The sequence below is a fragment of the Schistocerca piceifrons genome, chromosome 5 (genome assembly GCF_021461385.2).
Source record: "Schistocerca piceifrons isolate TAMUIC-IGC-003096 chromosome 5, iqSchPice1.1, whole genome shotgun sequence".
Taxonomy (NCBI): domain Eukaryota; kingdom Metazoa; phylum Arthropoda; class Insecta; order Orthoptera; family Acrididae; genus Schistocerca; species Schistocerca piceifrons.
In genome coordinates this window covers 71,313,699-71,334,152 of record NC_060142.1, presented here as the reverse complement: position 1 = coordinate 71,334,152, position 20,454 = coordinate 71,313,699, and positions in this window count along the sequence as shown.

Here is a 20,454-nt window from a genome sequence, read left to right as displayed (position 1 = left end):
CTAGCTTAAAACATGTTTACATTTTGTAGAATTGAATTAAAGTATATTCTGATGATGGCACAAAGTGGCTGAGAAATGTTTAGTCATTTACCAAGAAAGTTTGTTTGCATAAAAGGCAGAACTGAATCGCCATGCTAAAACTTTGCTAATGTTTAAAATGAATCAGCGATAACATAACGTCACCACTAAAGCACACCCAAAACAGGAACACACCTCACATGCACAGAATTAATTAATAATTAAATCTCTACTGCGTGAAACACAGAGCAGTGACAAATCTGAGAACTCTCAACAGCAATGCAGAACATTATTGAATCAAGGCGTTATTCTGCGCTAGCCTCTCAGTCAAATCCCTGTACTGTTGGACGATATCGAGAACACGTCTTTTAAACCAAGTGACAAAGGCAGCGAACACAAAGTCCTCCTCTCTTGGCCCCAGAAATGCTGTCAGTATTGCCCAATTAGAAGCCAGCGATGCCCCCCCAGTCTCCACTTGCATTTATTTCATAAATGCGCTGTAACTGAAAGAGGAAACAATACGAATGGAAGATCAAGGGGAAAGCCATTAGAAAGTGTGGAACACAGGGTTGCTGTCTCTCTCCTCTGTTCAACTTGTACTTCGAATAAGCAGTTAAGGAAATAAAAGAACTGTTTCGAAGTGGGATTAAAATTTAAGACTAAAGAATATCAGTGATAAGATACGCTGATGACATTGCTACCTTCAGTGAAAGCGAGGACGACTGTTGACTGGAATGAGCCGTCTGCCGAACACAAAATATGGACCGAGAGTAAATCAAAGAAAGACGGAAATATTGAGGGATGATATTAACGACTAACGTAACATCAAAGTTTGGGACCACGTAACAGGCGAAGTGCACGTTTTACCAACTAATATTAACTTGTACTTCATCCTCTCTCTGTTCAACAGAGTGAACCAGTTTCACGCACTTTAGTGGAAACATGAGTGAACACTCTAGAACCTGGTACGCTGCGGTTAGGAGATCGTCTACCATGTTCTATACGAGAAACAGCAGAGGTTCCGTAACGATACTCGAACGCATGTACCGTGTCGGTACACACAGAATTTATAAAAATGTGCGGCGTCCTGAAATGATACGGTATATATGGCCAAAAAAAATCACAATCACATGCAGAGTTGAAAAATTTAATTATTTAAACTCAAGTGCAACCTCACAATTTTGGCTTCATGACGATCGATAAATTAACTAATATCAGTAGGAGCACCACTGCACGAAATGAAAATTTAGTTCTGCAACCAGCTGCTTTTCCGTAATCAATAAATTTGGAGACATACTATATGGAATTTTTTTCTAATTAGTCTATACTACCGTCCCGTAAAATATTTACTATTCTTTTTGAAGTAGCTTGCATACTGAGTTAAATTAATAATCTAACATCCACAATACTTCCCTGTACGACCTTCCTGTTTTGAAACGTGCGTGTTGATGTATTGACACTGGCTCTGTCGCAATCTATAAGCGATTCTGCAACATTATTTCGAACTGTTCACATGAATGGTACAGCGTTGGTAACTTTGCATGCATCCCGATGAATCTACGTGCAGGCGACCGCGATTCTACTGTACCAGGGAATCTGTGTAAGGACTGCGATGTGGCTAGTGACCAGTGAGCACAATGCGGTCCAGATTCCAAGGTCTAAAAGCCAGCAGCAGCGCGGCTGGTCTATTCTGGCTGGCGGAGGCCTCGGTAACTTTTGGCGGATTGAATCGATTTGCTGTTACTCATTCATGCGACACGGCTTTCGAGAGCCGGGTCACGAATAATTGACGTCGAGCCAGAATCTCCTGTCAGTCTCCGGCAACTCACGTAGTGTGTGTGAAGTCTGCCGGGGACTTAAACTGATCGCCACCTCGACGTACCTCATAGGCGTTCGAGACGCTGCGGTAGTTGAATAACCAGCAATAAATTTACTTAGCAACACCAGCCTTTTAAGTAGCTAGATGGCATTTTCCCTCCCAGACCTCAAAGGAATATTTAGAAGTGAATCGCTTTATGCCGGCCGCGGTGGTCTAGCGGTTCTAGGCGCTCAGTCCGGAGCCGCGCGACTGCTACGGTCGCAGGTTCGAATCCTGCCTCGGGCATGGATGTGTGTGATGTCCTTAGGTTAGTTAGGTTTAAGTAGTTCTAAGTTCTAGGGGACTGATGACCATAGATGTTAAGTCCCATAGTGCTCAGAGCCATTTGAGCCAATCGCTTTATGTTGAAGTGAATGGATTATCACTGCAAACGATGCTACACACGTATACAGGGTGTTACAAAAAGGTATGGCCAAACTTTCAGGAAACATTCCTCACACACAAATAAAGAAAAGGTGTTATGTGGACATGTGTCCGGAAACGCTTAATTTCCATGTTAGAGCTCATTTTAGTTTCGTCAGTATGTACTGCACTTCCTCGATTCGCCGCCAGTTGGCCCAATTGAAGGAAGGTAATGTTGACTTCGGTGCTTGTGTTGACATGTGACTCATTGTTCTACAGTTCTAGAATCAAGCACATCAGTACGTAGCATCAACAGGTTAGTGTTCATCACGAACGTGGTTTTGCAGTCAGTGCAATGTTTACAAATGCGGAGTTGGCAGATGCCCATTTGATGTATGGATTAGCACGGGGCAATAGCCGTGGCGCGGTACCTTTGTATCGAGATAGTTTTCCAGAACGAAGGTGTCCCGACAGGAAGACGTTTGAAGCAATTGATCGGCGTCTTAGGGAGCACGGAACATTCCAGCCTACGACTCGCGACTGGGGAAGACCTAGAACGACGAGGAGACCTGCAATGGACGAGGTAGTTCTTCGTGCAGTTGACGATAACCCTAGTGTTCAGCGTGAGAGAAGTTGCTGCTGTACAAGGTAACGTTGACCACGTCACTGTATGGAGAGTGCTACGGGAGAACCAGTTGTTTCCGTACCATGTACAGCATGTGCAGGCACTGTCAGTAGCTGATTGGCCTCCACGGGTACACTTCTGCGAATGGTTCATCCAACAATGTGTCAATCCTCATTTCAGTGCAAATGTTCTGTTTACGGATGAGGCTTCATTCCAACGTGATCAAATTGCAAATTTTCGCAATCAACATGTGTGGGCTGACGAGAATCCGCACGCAATTGTGCAATCACGTCATCAACAGAGATTTTCTGTGAACGTTTGGGCAAGCATTGTTGGTGATGTCTTGATTGGGCCCCATGTTCTTCCACCTACGCTCAATGGAGCACGTTATCATGATGTCATACGGGATACTCTACCTGTGCTGTTAGAACATGTGCCTTAACAAGTACGACACAACGTGTGGTTCATGCACGATGGCGTTCCTGCACATTTCAGTCGAAGTGTTCGTACGCTTCTCGACAACAGATTCGGTGACCGATGGATTGGTAGAGGCGGACCAATTCCATGGCCTCCACGCTCTCCTGACCTCAACCCCCTTGACTTTCATTTATGGGGGCATTTGAAAGCTCTTGTCTACGCAACCCCGGTACCAAATGTAGAGACTCTTCGTGCTCGCATTGCGGACGGCTGTGATACAATACGCCATTCTCCAGGGCTGCATCAGCGCATCAGGGATTCCATGCGACGGAGGGTGGATGCATGTATCCTCGCTAACGGTGGACATTTTGAACATATCTGTAACAAAGTGTTTGAAGTCACGCTGGTACGTTCTGTTGCTGTGTGTTTCCATTCCATTATTAATGTGATTTGCAGAGAAGTGATAAAATGAGCTCTAACATGGGAAGTAAGTGTTTCCGGACACATGACCGCATAACATATTTTCCTTCTTTGTGTGGGAGGAATGTTTCCTGAAAGTTTGGCCGTACCTTTTTGTAACACCCTGCATACAGGGTGGTGCACGAAATGTGTTACCAGTAGTTTCTTTCACAATTTACGACGCACATGAGATATCCCGTTGGGATCTCTACAGCAGTACCAGCAGAGCTTGGAAAAAGAAATGAGTTACGAAATGACGTGTAATTCACGATGCAGCCGCTAGGAGACTAGTAAGCAGCAATGGCTGCCAATGGAAGACTGACGACACAGAAACGATCGGCAATTGTGTTACTTTTTCATGAAACGAAAAGCCTTGTTGTGACTCAGAGGCGTTTTCGAAAAAGACGATCCACAGGTTCTACGATAAATTTGTACAGGAAGGAACAGTACTGGAAGCGAAGCGACCTCGGCCTAGGCCTGTTTGTTCGCCAGAGAATATTGAAGCGGTACGAGTTGCTGTACAGAGAAGTCCCGGGAAATCGAGTAGAAAGGCAGCAGTGCAACTGGGAATATCCAGACGCTCCGTTCAACGCATACTTAAAAGTGACCTCCATATGTACCCATACAAGATGACCTGTGCACAGAAGCTCACTGAAGAACACAGCAGCAGAGACTACTGTTTGCTCAGTGGGCGGAGGATAGGGAAGAAACTCTCACAACGTTTGGTTTTCAAATGGTTCAAATGGCTCTGAGCACTATGGGACTTAATTTCTGAGGTCATCAGTCCCCTATAACTTAGAACTACTTAAACCTAACTAATCTAAGGACATCACAAACATCCATGCCGGAGGCAGGATTCGAACCTGCGACCGTAGCGGTCGCGCGGTTCCAGACTGTAGTGCCTAGAACCGCTCGGCCATTCCGGCCGGCGTTTGGTTTTCAGATGAGGCGCATTTTCATGTAGACGGTATGGTTAACAAACAAAATGTACGCTTTTGGGCCACTGAAAACCCACAAGTGCTTCATGAACGACAACATTACGCTCCGAGGATTACAGCGCGGGCAGCAATTTCCAGTCACGGACTTATTGGACCCTTTTTCTTTGAAGAAACTGTGAACAGCGAGCGTTATTTGAGCATGCTGCGCAATAGCCTCATTCCACAGGTTCTTGCTACTGCCTTGCTCTTCAACACGTAGTGGTTCATGCAAGATGGAGCAAGGCCACATACTGCAAACACTGTGTTGGAGTTTTTACACGAGCATTTCGACATGCAGATCATTCACTCAGGTTTCCAGGTCGCTCCAATGACGGACAAAATTGGCCCCCCAATAGTCCAGACCTCAATGCATGTGCCTTTTTTCTTTGGGGGTACCTAAAGGAAAAAATTTTCCCTAAACGTCCACGTGATTTAATGGAGCTCAGAAGACTTATTCTTCAAGCTTGCAGTGATATTACGGATGACATGTGCCGTAGGGTAATCACTAACTTCAGTGTTCGTTTGAAGGAAGTTAGGAAACGAAATGGTGGAAATATTGAGCATGTGCTGAGTTAGAACAACTCTCCATGGACGGCTCTTCATTGTAGTATATGTTCCTTTCAGATTGTATTGACAACACAGTTAATACTCAAAAACAAAATGGTAACACATTTCGTGCGCCAACCTGTACATACCTGTTGCTCAGTTCTGATTATATGGTCATCTCTGTGTTCGAAGTTTCTTGCCATTGCTTTAAGAAATTGTTATCAGCTGCGTTATATATCACGTCTCAGTAATTGTACTTTCTTAGTAGATTTCCACACCGGTATAGGAGACACTGTACATGGTAACGTACAACCATCAAGTATAGTGAAGGAACAGCTGTGGCTATAAAACAACGGCACTGAAATTGTCACAGAGTAAGCACGCATGCGCGAAAATGAACGACCAACAGCAGTGAAGCGTTAAGCCTTCTCAGTCGAATGTGGCACCTATGGTGTTCGTAAGCAAATCAGTGTTGCCGTGGCCTTCGTTTGTGTAACAGCTGTTATTCTGTTTTGGCGGAAATATGGTAAGTGTAATAATAGAGCAACGAACTGTCGTGAAGTTTCACATGAAAATTGGAAGAACTGCTACTGAAACTTATCTTTTACTAAAATAATTGTATGGCGTAGACTGCTTATCGCGTACGAGAGTTTTTGAGTGGTTCGAGCGTTTCCAAGATGGCCGAGAAGACGCTGAAAATGACTCACACTTGAGACGACCTTCAACATAAAAAACTGATGAAAATATCGAAAAACTAGATAATCTAATTCGATCTGACCGTCGATTGAGTATTCTATGGATTTTCGAAACTGTAGGAACTGACAATGAGAGCATAAGGCGAATATTACGTAACCAACTTAACATGAGAAACATGTGTGCGAATCTGGTGCCGAAAACTCTCACGATCAAACAAAAAGAAGCCTGTGATAATGCTTGTACTGACACTTCGAATGCCGTTGAAAATGATCATAATTTCTTGGAAAGAGTGATAACATGTGACGAATCGTGGTTTTACACGTAAGATCCAGAAACTAAGCTTCAGTTCATGCAATGGAAGGACCCAACTTCATCGGGAGCCAGAAAAGCTCGAATGTGCAAATCAGGATTCAAAGCACTGATGACTGTTTTTTTTTTTTTTCGAGACTGAATGAATTTTATATCTTCACTGGGTTCCTGAACTTATAACTGTTAATCAACATTACTATCTTAATATTCCTGCTCGACTCCGTGAGAAAATAAACAAACAACTAGAATTGTCAAAGAAAAAGTTATGGACTATACATCAAGAAAATGTGCGCATTGTCTGTTGAGGGGCTTCTAGTGGAGCAGGTAGGCACTGATTAGATCGTGAAAATGTTTGTGCTAACACTTTGAATACTACTGAAAAAGATCCTAATATCTTGGAAAGAGTGGTAACGAATGACGAGTCTAAGATTTTCTCTGATGATGCAGAAAGTAAGCGGCAATCTATACACTGAAAGGGCCCAACTTTACAGAGAGAGAAAAAGCTCGAGTGACCAAATCCAGATTCAAAGCGATGACGATTATTCTTTTCGATACTCTTGAAATTGTGTGTCTTCACTTGATTCCTGAAGGTCAAACTATTAATCAACATGAAAATGGAGGACCATCCGCTTTATTCGTCTCACCTAGCACCAAGTGACTTTTATCCATTCCTCAAGATCAAATCTGCATTGAAACGTAAAAGATTACCGTCCGTTGAAGCAGTGAAAGAGAAATCAGCAAGCGTCATCATTGAGCTCACAGAGGAATGGGATATTCGCATGGAGCGTTGTAGGGACAGAGGAAGGGAGTGTATTGGGTGTTACAGTAACTAAATATGTATGTTTTTGAAAGAAATTGTTTTACAGCAATAGCCCCGTTATTTTATAGCTACACCTCGTATATTCCTAACAAAATGAAGCAAATAAAATGCGAGCGCGAAAATTAAGACTGCGTGCTAACTCTTCAATAACAGATATATCCTTAAATCGAACTCCATAAATGTAACATTCACGTATTACACCACAGTATGAAGAACACACGCATTGCGAAGTGTTTGGTTTTACTCAAAGTGGAAGAAATGGGGAGAATACAGGAATATAGAGATGAAATATACTCGAAACCTTTGGGATCAGAAATCCAACAGAAATGTGAAGAGCAATAAAGAACTTTGCAGCATACTCTAAAAAATTTTACAATTCAGGAAAAGTGCTTCTTTCTTGGAGAAATGAATAGAACAGACTCATAAAACAAGATTTCCATCACTTCAACAACAAAAAGAACAAGCATTAATTAAACTATAAAAGAGCAAGAAGAAGTGAACGCTTGAGAATAACACACTCATAACGAACAATACTTCAGAACCAAAATTAAGCATTTTGAAAGTTCTCAAGAGAAAGAAAAAGAGCAACCAGAGAAGGATCCTAACTGAAGAACAAAGGAATGGCAAAATATTGGGAGTAAAGAAGGAAGAGAAATCAAAGGAAGTATGAAATGGGGAGTAGTCGTTGTGCCTCGTCCATAAGTTGACCGGATTCGAAGAAAGAAAAATATTTCTGGTAGTGCATTGACAATATGGGCTCTTTGGTAATGAGAAATAATATTTACAAAATACACTGCTCAAAAGATTTAGGGGACCATGTGTACCAACTTCGGGCATGGGAAATCTACAGGGTGATTCAAAAAAAATACCACAACTTTAGGAATTTAAAACTCTGCAACGACAAAAGGCAGAGCTAAGCACTATCTGTCGGCGAATTAAGGGAGCTATAAAGTTTCATTGAGTTATACATTTGTTCGCTTGAGGCGCTGTTGACTAGGCGTCAGCGTCAGTTGATGCTAAGATGGCGACCGCTCAACAGAAAGCTTTTTGTGTTATTGAGTACGGCAGAAGGGAATCGACGACAGTTGTTTAGCGTGCATTTCGAACGAAGTATGGTGTTAAACCTCCTGATAGGTGGTGTATTAAACGTTGGTATAAACAGTTTACAGAGAATGGGTGTTTGTGCAAAGGGAAAAGTTCCGGACGGCCGAGAACGAGTGATGAAAATGTAGCACGCATCCAGCAAGCATTTGTTCGCAGCCCAGGAAAATCGACTCGCAGAGCTAGCAGAGAGCTGCAAATTCCACAATCAACTGTATGGAGAGTCCTACGAAAAAGGTTAGTTATGAAACCCGATCGTCAACTACCCGAGGCGATGGATCGGCCGCCAGGCAGCCCGTGACAGAGCACTTCATCACTGGCCTCCAAGAAGCCCTGATCTTACCCCCTGCGATTTTTTCTTATGGGGGTATGTTAAGGATATGGTGTTTCGGCCACCTCTCCCAACCACCATTGATGATTTGAAACGAGAAATAACAGCAGCTATCCAAACTGTTACGCCTGATACACTACAGAGAGTGTGGAACGAGTTGGAGTATCGGGTTGATATTGCTCGTGTGTCTGGAGGGGGCCATATTGAACATCTCTGAACTTGTTTTTGAGTGAAAAAAAAACCTTTTTAAATACTCTTTGTAATTATGTATAACAGAAGGTTAAATTATGTTTCTTTCATTAAATACACATTTTTAAAGTTGTGGTATTCTTTTTGAATCACTCTGTATTTTGATACAGGCGGCAGCTGTGGCCATACAGCATACCCAGAGGTCTTCTTTTTCAATGTATGTAACAACTAAAGTTATTCACTACCTGTGGAATAAGTTCTGCATTACACTGTCAGGCGACACATAAGAAGTAAATGAGTACCTAGGCCCCAGTGTTCTTTAGTGAGGTTCATAGACGGCAGTTATCACTCGTGGGCGTTGTATTCAACCGAGCACTTGCAATGCGACATCTTAATGCAGTGCAAGTTGCAAGGGTAGTCAGTTTGATCGGTGAAGGACGGACGTCTCACCGCCTTGCTGCAGAGGTTGGGCACACGCTACAGAGAGACAAGTCAGTACACAACGCGAGTTGGACAAAGTTGTAGAAGCATCACAGCTCCGCATAAAGACAGATATCTGGCCGTCTCCGGCCTGCAGCGTTGTACAAGTACCGTGAGAACATTGCAAGACGATCTCAGAAGGGCCGCCGGAACCGCTGTGTCCGATCAGGCCGTAAAGGAACAGGTTACGAGAAAAGAGCTTACCTGCCTGACGTCCTGTTGGGGCGCTCCACTTGACACGACAACATCTCAAATCTCTGCCGTTCCCATGCCAACAAGCAACTTCATCGCCGGTGAATTGTACACTGAAGCGCCAAAGAAACTGGTACGGACATGCGTATTCAAATGCAGAGATATTTAAACAGCCAGAATACTGCGCTGTGGTCGACAATGCCCATTTAAAAGAACAAGTGTTTGCCGCAGTTGTTACATCGGTTACTGTTGCTACAATGGCACGTTGTCAAGATTTAAGTCAGTTTGAATTTGGTGTCATAGCATTGGGACACAGCATCTCCGAGGTGACGATGAAGTGGGCGTTTTCCCGTACGACCGTTTCACGAGTGAATCGTGAATATCAGGAAAATATCAAATCTCCGACATCACTGAGGCTGGAAACAGATTCTGCAAGAACGGAACCAAAAATGACAGAAGAGAATCGTTCACGTGACAGAAGTGCAACCCTTCCGCAAATTGCTGCAGATTTCAATGCTGGGCCATTAACAAGTGTCAGCGTGCGAACCATTCAAGGAAACATCATCGATATGGGCTTTCGAATCCGAAGTCCCACTCGTATACCTTTGATGACAGCACAACAAAAAGGTGGGCATTGTACTGTTGATGATTGGAAACATGTTGCCTCGTTTCAAATTGTATCGAGCGGATGGACGTGTATGGGTATGGAGACAACCTCATGAATCTGTGGACCATGTCAGCAGAGGACTGTTGAAGCTGTCGGACGCTCTGTAATGGTGTTTGGGACGTGTGCAGTTCGAGCGATACAAGACCCCTGATACTTACGTAAGCATCCTGTCCGATCCCATGCATCCGTACATGTGAATTGTCCATTCCGACGGACTTGAGCAATTCCAGCAGGACAATGCGACACACAACACGTCTTGAGGTGCTACAGAGTTTCGCCAAGAACACTTCCGCTGCCTACTAAACTCCCCAGACATGAACATTATTGAGCATATCTGAGATGGCTTGCAACACGCTGTCCAGTTGAGACCTCCACCTCCTCGTACTCTTACGGATTTATGGACAGATCTGCAGGATTAATGGCGTCAATTTCCTCCAGCACTACTTCAGACATAATAACCGTCTTGGGGTTGAAGCTCCTTTTTCCTTGTTTGTTTTAACAATACGTTTGTTTTTGGATAGGGTCCGCCTTTAGCAAAACACAATTTTGTTTTTTTTAACACAAACGTGTTTCAGTACAGTTGCAAGCATCTTCAGTGGGCATTTATTTTTCATCTGTTAAAGATAAAGAGAGGTCTTTGCTGGTTGTATACATGTAGGTATTAGTTTTTAAATCGTAATTACAGATATTTGAAAAAAAACACATAAATTATGGATTCATACATTTTTACCACATTGTGTGGTTTTTCTGATATGTTGTGTTTCTACAGTGACCGTTTTGTTCCATAGTTTGTCATCTGCAACCACTTATACCTTAAAGTAGATAAATTGTTTAAGCCAATATTACGATTTGAAAACTTGTTAATTCTATGCCTGAAATTATTTAATTCTATGTGTGTGTGTGTGTGTGTCTATTTACATAATATTTGACCTACATTTTCTTTTTATTCATCTTCATCAGTGACAGACACTATATATTAAGATGCCACTGTCATTTTCATTGTCACTGTTACACTGTTTACAACCTGTAAAAACAAAACATGGCGGGCAGTGGAACAGTTGAAGGTGTTAAAACAAGATGGCTGGCAGTGGAACAGTTGAAGGTGTTCCTTTCAGAGTTGTTTGTGATATTTGTGTGTGTGTGTGTGTGACAAGAGAGAGAGAGAGAGAGAGTGAGAGATGTGGTAAAAATGTATGAATCCATAATTTACCTGTTTTTTCAAATATCTGTAATTACGATTTAAAAACTAATAGCTGCATGTATACAACCAGCAAAGAACACTATTTATCTTTAACAGATGAAAAATAAAAAACCCCTGAAGATGCTGCAACTGCAGTGAAACATGTTTGGGTTAAAAAACGAAACTGTGTTTTGCTAAAGGATGACCCTATCCAAAAACAAACTTCAGACATTAGTCGTGTCCACGCCACGTCGTGTTGCGGCACTTCTGCGTGCTCGCGGGAGCCCTACATGATATTAGGCAGGTCTACCAGTTCCTTTGGCTCTTCAGTGTGTTATTCACAGAGGAGCCCAGAATTCTCTGCCATTAAGTGATGACCGTGAAGATTCTGTGATGAGCAGTACCTGCCAAATGTTGTCCACGAAATCGACAGATTCGGACAAGATTCTGCGATGGAATGGGGAGGCATCAGTGTTGAGAGCCGTACGGATCTTATCGTTGTCCACGATCGCCTTACGAGTAAGTAGCACATCGAACAGATACTGCTGGACCATGTGGTGGCTGCTGCATGCGGTGGCGGCCCTCAATTCCTTCTCATGCACGATGAAGCCAGGGCCCGTGTAGCGGACGTCAGTGGGGATACCTTGCGACACCTGGACATTGAAGTAATGGAATGGCCAGCAGTGAGCTCTAATCTGAGTCCCATCGAGCATGTGTGGGATATGATTGACCGACATGTTCAGGATCGTCCTGTTCCACCATGGACTCTCAAAGTACTTTCAAAGGCTTCCATTGAAGGTTGGGAACGGTTACCACACAGTGACCTCTGTGGACTTACACAGAGCGTGGCTCATAGGTGTCAGACTGTGATAAACACCTTCGGAGGACATACACTTTATTGAAGTTTTCAGAGCCCAGAGAGAAGCACCATGGACGACGGGACGAATAATTGTTTCCACTTTGTTTTCGACACTTACCGGATATTTCAGATCTTGTTATGTAAATAAATGGAGATGTAATAATGTTTTGTTGTTGTACTTAGTTTGTGGAAAGTAAAGGCATGATTTAGTAACATACTCATTCTACTTTTTTGAGCAGTGTAGTTCTTTTGACCAACTTTATAATCACCAGGTACTTTGTGTTGCTTTTGTCTACCTCTTTGTATAAGAAATGGGTTTAAATTTTATGTAACACAACAGCGACTATCTTCTGCTTCTGACCAAAGAAGACAGCCCCATCGGAAAAATTAGTATCTTATGCTATTACTAATTTAGGGCAGTTTCTCGGGGTTTCTGATATCAGCAATGTAGTCAGTAGCCGAGAGTCAATAGAAGAACAGATACAATAAGAATTACTAGAAAACATTTTTCTTGTGTATGCCATTGATGCGATATGGACAGGAGTCCGTAGCCGCTTTCTGGTGAAACCTTGCGAAGCAAAAGATAAATGTCTCACGAAGAATCTGCTGAGGATGTCGTGTTGGGTAAGATCACCCCAAGCTTGTGAGTCCTGGAAGACGACTCAGGCAATGAAGACGATTTGGTGACTGATAACCGTCCACTTTATACCAATTAGAGAAATTTAGCAGTTGTCTCATTGTAATATTCAAGCCTGTTGTTGTAGTGGGTAGTCGTATCACGTCGTCTCTTTAGCGTAGCCTGTGAGTGCTGCAGTACTAGCACTTTCTGAAATACCTGGTTAGAATTCCTGAGTGACATGGCACATCTGTTTTGTGTTTCATTGCACAAAATTGTTAACTAGTTACAGGACAATGGCTGTGGGTTCTTAGGGCAGATTGTGTGAAATAATTATTTCCATTATAACACAACTGTTTTTACTTGGTTAAGAAATTGTGCACAGTGTGTGTCATGTGTGGTGTCACCGCCAGACACCACACTTGCTAGGTGGTAGCCTTTAAATCGGCCGCGGTCCGGTAGTATACGTCGGACCCGCGTGTCGCCACTGTCAGTGATTGCAGACCGAGCGCCGCCACACGGCAGGTCTAGAGAGACTTCTTAGCACTCGCCCCAGTTGTACAGCCGACTTTGCTAGCGATGGTTCACTGACAAATTACGCTCTCATTGGCCGAGACGATAGTTAGCATAGCCTTCAGCTACGTCATTTGCTACGACCTAGCAAGGCGCCATTATCATTTGCTATTTGTCTTGTGAAGCATGTACCGTCAGACCGATGTTTACCAATTATGGATTAAAGTTAAGTATTCCAGAAGCTACGTACTTTCTTACTAGACTCAACTCCTTTAACTGTTCCAGACCTAACGCCAGCCTGCGTGAGCTTAAACGCGTGCCTTTCGGCTACCTCCTAGTGGCTTGGCTGTCTTGCCAAGTCACAACATCATGTCTAACAGTAGTGAAATTAAAGTGTTTATTTTATTATGGAGCCTAAAGCCAAGTGCAAATTAACTGCAGCAGGGGACAGTGTTGTGTACCTTGCAACTCTTCTCACACGTCCGCCTCTAGCCGGCCGTGTAATAGAAGTTTATTGTATTTTCTTATTCCAATTTTAAATGATAGCATTGACTTTGTGTGTGCTGCCCACTTTTTCCCAAGTTACAAAAATTACTACGGAAAATTAAGTTTTTTCCAAACATGAAGAACTGTTCCAAGAAACAACATGGCCACTTACAAACATGCCATTCAAATGTGAATGTGTTGCAGTCGAGGATATCTTGTCACTATATAACCCACCTACCTCTCCGACTAATTAGGCTTTTCTATATGAACGTGTGCCTAAAGCCCCTAGGCGGCCGCGGTGGTCTAGCGGTTCTAGGCGCTCAGTCCGGAACCGAGGGACTGCTACGGTCGCAGGTTCGAATCCTGCCCCAGGCATGGATGTGTGTGATATCCTTAGGTTAGTTAGGTTTAAGTAGTTCTACGTTCTAGGGGACTGATGACCACAGATGTTAAGTCCCATAGTGCTCAGAGCCATCTGAGCCATTTAAAGTCCCTAATCTGTGGGGAAAATGCATCTACTCCGAAGAATAACGCGAAACCGAGAGAAATGATGAAGTTATAACCGAATAGCCACTGCTAAGTCGCTTAACTTATATAATTTAATTACGTAAACTAGTTTTTAATTAACAGTAGTTAGTGGAAAATTTGGAAAAAAGTTTTCAAAGTTTTCATGAATAAAAAGAAGCAACGGTCTCTAGTTCCTCACCGGAACAAGAATAATTACATTGAAACTGAATCTTATACTCGTAAGCAGTCCTACGTAAGAATAGTTATTGGTGTCATAACGTAGGAACAGTACCTAAAGCACATTTTCAAGTACTTCATACCACACATTTCATAATAGTCAAATAACAATCCAATAGCAAACACATGCAACATATTATATTAATTTTCAAAGATCAATTAAAGTAAGATTGTCTACTGGCTGTTGACAGAAACGTAATACTGACTGTTGTAATTGCAGCAATCATAAAGATTGTTTGGATTTACTCATTGGTGAGGACTGTCGCCTACCTAGCGGTTACTCTGATATTTCTTTGTAATAAATTACGCCACAAGATATAAATTAGAACCGCTCTTTTACAATGAAAGTCCGTGTCAAAGTACGTAAACTGTTACTACCAATTTCTTATTGTGAAAGTTACTCCATTTTTAGCAAATGAATTAATACTGGCTTTTGCATAATTCTGTTTCTGACGTTATTCATACTACAACCAAAGATTTCATTATTACGTAATTGTCTAAGAGTTGTAAACTTTATGTTTTGGTAATCTAATAAATTAGTGTTCATTTTCAGGTCATTTTCTGATTATCTTAGTTCATACAAAGGGATAAGATGGATACTACTTGGATGATGACTTGGGAGTATTATTTACGTGACAATATGCACCAAAACACTGTTATTTAAGCAATAAAATTCTAATTACGCTGGTCAGTTTATTACATTTCTAGTTATAAAAAGTGTAGTGGACTGGCCACACAGCCAATTCACTATGACCGGTAGCCGAAAGGCACGCGTTAAGCTCACGCAGACTGGCGTGAGGTCTGGAACATTACAAGGAAATGAGAACTTAGAAAAACGGACGTAACTGGTAGAATACTTAACTTTAATCCATAAGTGGTGTACATCGGTGTGACGGTACATGCATCACAAGTTAAATATCTATTGATAATGGCGCCTTGCTTGGTCGTAGCAAATGACGTAGCTGAAGGCTATGCTAACTGTCGTCTCGGCCAATGAGAGCGTATTTGTCAGTGAACCTTTCCTAGCAAAGTGAGACCTGAGTTTCTCCTGGCGTATACAACCTTCAAATAACTTCCGGGAATTCAGCCAGGTAACACTTTCAGCGACCGCCGATATTTCGGCGGGAGAACACCCCGCCATTTTCAAGGCAAACTGCAACGGACAGGCGGCGTACATGAAAATTTAATACCTCGGTTCTCGGAGAGAAGCAGGAAAGATAACACACACACACACACACACACACACACACACACACACACACACACACACTGAACACTAGTGCCACCAAAGATGACCAAAGTCAGAGCTATCGATAGTGAGACTATGAATTCGCAGGTGAGGCAGCATTGACTCTGTTCCTCTGTTTTTTGACAAGGGAGAGAGCCGGATTCCAAACAGAGTTTAAACAGAAACCTCCATCCCTGCTAACGAGGTTGCTCGCTAATTTAATCTCAACTGCCTCCCTAATAACACTGTCCCAATAGCTGGACGTGCATGCCAATATCTCGGTGTTATTATACAATATGGGGTGACCAGTATCCAAGCAATGTTCGGCTATAGCAGATCTATTTGGCTGCTGTAATCGTGTGTGCCGTTTATGCTCAGTACATCTGTCCTCCACGGTCCTGATAGTTTGACCAATATATGCCATGCCGCAGCTACAAGGAATACGATATACACCCGCCTTACGCAGTCCAAGATCATCCTTAACGGAACTCAAAAGTGCTCTAATTTTAGATGGAGGTCGGAAAACAAATTTCACATTGTATTTCCGTAAAATACGACCGATCTTATAGGACGTGTTTCCTACGTAAGGCAAGAAGGCAGTAGACTTAGGTGTTGACTCAGAACTATCATCAATCACCTGATGTACAGTTGGTCGATAGCGCAACGCACGTTCAATCTGTCTATCACTATAACCATTTTGACGAAATGTATCTTCAAGATGGGACAGCTCAGTTGGCAAAGTCTCAGCGTCAGAAACGACATGTGCCCTGTGTACCAAGGTACGAAGTACCCCTTCACGCTGAGCCGAATGGTGACAACTATTAGCTTGTAAGTACAAGTCGGTGTGAGTACGTTTCCTGTAGACTGCATGTCCCAATGATCCATCATCCTTCCTCCTAACCAACACGTCGAGAAAGGGAAGGCAACCATCCTCTTCCACCTCCATCGTAAAACGAATGTTCGGGTGGATCGAGTTCAGATGTTCTAGAAAGACATTCAAATTCTCCCTACCGTGAGGCCAAACAACGAAGGTATCGTCAACGTATCTAAAGAAACAGGCGGATTTTAAAGGCGCCGACTCCAATGCACGTTCCTCGAAGTCTTCCATAAACAAATTTGCGATCACAGGAGGCAACGGACTGCCCATCGCAACTCCATCTGTCTGCTCGTAATACTGGTCATTAAATAAAAAGTAAGCGGATGTCAACACATGCCTAAAGAGATTAGTTAAATCAGTAGCAAACCTGGCTTCAATTAACCGCAACGAATCAGACAGAGGAACACGAGTGAAGAGAGAGACCACATCGAAACTCACTAAAATATCAGAGTCATTCAGCCTCAGTCCCTCCAAACGACGTAAAAAATCAGCTGAGTTCCTGATATGATGTTCACATCGTCCTACTTTTAGACTCAACAGAGAAGCAAGATGCTTGGATACACGATATGTCGGAGCGCCGATGTTACTCACTATAGGACGGAAAGGAACCCCTTCCTTATGAACCTTTGGAAGGAACCTAGGGGGAACAGCACTATCGGTGTTAAGCCTCTTGATTGTGTCCTGCGACAAACCACTTTTCTTCAGGAGGCTGTTGGTCTTTCTCTCAACACTTTTCGTGGGTTCAGCATCGATTCTGCGATACGTTGAATCAGACAGCAAACGTTGCATCTTTTGTACATAATCATGTTTATTTAAAACAACGGTGGCATTGCCCTTGTCAGCAGGTAAAATAACAATACTGGGATCAACTTTGAGAGAGCGTAAATCATGTCCCAACATTTGCTAAGGTTGTGCACCATATTAATTCTCCTGCCGCCGATCGTATTAAGCAACGTTTTACTCGTCGACGTTTGGATTCTGTTTCCAAAGAATTGTATCGTTTTCATTTAATGGTTGCATCTGAAGTGTCTGATTTCACTTGGGATTGGTTGGACGGTGCCTCATGGACCCAAGCTGACTAGGAGTACAACTCCGTTACTGCCCGGCATTTGGCAAAGTTTGAACGTTTTCATCGCGCGGAGTCGGATGTTATATCTCGACGTTCTGTGATAAATCTCACAGAGAAATCTTTTGACGACGCAACCTTATCCGTGCTAGGGAAGGGTTTAAATTTTGCACCCACTCCGAAGAATTTGCCGGTAGTTGATTTTATTAGTTCAGTTGAACAGGCAGTTTGCAAACTACCTCCCGACGCTGCAGAGGAAGTTAGGAGGGAGGCATGCCGTGTTTTGACTAGGGCTCGTCCACGCAAGAGAGGGCTGCTTTACGCTCTCTCAAAGTTGATCCCAGTATTGTTATTTTACCTGCTGACAAGGGCAATGCCACCGTTGTTTTAAATAAACATGATTATGTACAAAAGATGCAACGTTTGCTATCTGATTCAACGTATCGCAGAATCGATGCTGAACCCACGAAAAGTGTTGAGAGAAAGACCAACAGCCTCCTGAAGAAAAGTGGTTTGTCGCAGGACACAATCAAGAGGCTTAACACCGATAGTGCTGTTCCCCCTAGGTTCCTTCCAAAGGTTCATAAGGAAGGGGTTCCTTTCCGTCCTATAGTGAGTAACATCGGCGCTCCGACATATCGTGTATCCAAGCATCTTGCTTCTCTGTTGAGTCCACAAGTAGGACGATGTGAACATCATATCAGGAACTCAGCTGATTTTTTGCGTCGTTTGGAGGGACTGAGGCTGAATGACTCTGATATTTTAGTGAGTTTCGATGTGGTCTCTCTCTTCACTCGTGTTCCTCTGTCTGATTCGTTGCGGTTAATTGAAGCCAGGTTTGCTACTAATTTAACTAATCTCTTCAGGCATGTGTTGACATCCATTTACTTTTTATTTAATGACCAGTATTACGAGCAGACAGATGGAGTTGCGATGGGTAGTCCGTTGCCTCCTGTGGTCGCAAATTTGTTTATGGAAGACTTCGAGGAACGTGCATTGGAGTCGGCGCCTTTAAAACCCGCCTGTTTCTTTAGATACGTTGACGATACCTTCGTTGTTTGGCCTCACGGTAGGGAGAATTTGAATGTCTTTCTAGAACATCTGAACTCGATCCACCCGAACATTCGTTTTACGATGGAGGTGGAAGAGGATGGTTGCCTTCCCTTTCTCGACGTGTTGGTTAGGAGGAAGGATGATGGATCATTGGGACATGCAGTCTACAGGAAACGTACTCACACCGACTTGTACTTACAAGCCAATAGTTGTCACCATTCGGCTCAGCGTGAAGGGGTACTTCGTACCTTGGTACACAGGGCACATGTCGTTTCTGACGCTGAGACTTTGCCAGCTGAGCTGTCCCATCTTGGAGTTACATTTCGTCAAAATGGTTATAGTGATAGACAGATTGAACGTGCGTTGCGCTATCGACCAACTGTACATCAGGTGATTGATGATAGTTCTGAGTCAACACCTAAGTCTACTGCCTTCTTGCCTTACGTAGGAAACACGTCCTATAAGATCGGTCGTATTTTACGGAAATACGATGTGAAATTTGTTTTCCGACCTCCATCTAAAATTAGAGCACTTTTGAGTTCCGTTAAGGATGATCTTGGACTGCGTAAGGCGGGTGTATGTCGTATTCCTTGTAGCTGCGGCATGGCATATATTGGTCAAACTATCAGGACCGTGGAGGACAGATGTACTGAGCATAAACGGCACACACGATTACAGCAGCCAAATAGATCTGCTATAGCCGAACATTGCTTGGATACTGGTCACCCCATATTGTATAATAACACCGAGATATTGGCATGCACGTCCAGCTATTGGGACAGTGTTATTAGGGAGGCAGTTGAGATTAAATTAGCGAGCAACCTCGTTAGCAGGGATGGAGGTTTCTGTTTAAACTCTGTTTGGAATCCGGCTCTCTCCCTTGTCAAAAAACAGAGGAACAGAGTCAATGCTGCCTCACCTGCGAATTCATAGTCTCACTATCGATAGCTCTGACTTTGGTCATCTTTGGTGGCACTAGTGTTCAGTGTGTGTGTGTGTGTGTGTGTGTGTGTGTGTGTGTGTTATCTTTCCTGCTTCTCTCCGAGAACCGAGGTATTAAATTTTCATGTACGCCGCCTGTCCGTTGCAGTTTGCCTTGAAAATGGCGGGGTGTTCTCCCGCCGAAATATCGGCGGTCGCTGAAAGTGTTACCTGGCTGAATTCCCGGAAGTTATTTGAAACTTTCCTAGCAAAGTCGGCTGTACAACTGGAGAGAGTGCTAGGAAGTCTCTCTATGCCTGCCATGTGGCGGCGCTCGGTCTGCAAACACTGACAGTGGCGACACGCGGGTCCGACGTGTACTAATGGACCGCGGCCGATTTAAAGGCTACCACCTAGCAAGTGTGGTGTCTGGCGTTGACACCACAAAAAGTCTATATCTTACTTCACTTTATGATGCCGTTGGTTTGTCGAGTGGCTTCATTTAGCGGCAAAATAGGGCACAGGTAGATCTTCTTGCCATACCATACCCAATAACAAGGGCCCACAGTGCTCTTGATGTTGCGTGGATTACTCTTGCTTCATTTGTTCTGTGTCCAAGAAATGCTATAGCTTGCCCATATTAAACATCCGCCAAACCAAGCATTTCAGTTTTCACTGCTCCGCACTTCGGAAACAGACTTTTTATCTCCGCACTTTTCCAAAGGCACACCGGCGAATACACACAACCAAAGACGCCAATCGTCTCTTCGCGACTCCGAATTGCTACTTTTTTGGCGCGCTCTCACTCCCAACGATAATTCGTTTACAATTTATTACACTCTTTGACAATATCTTTTCCCTGA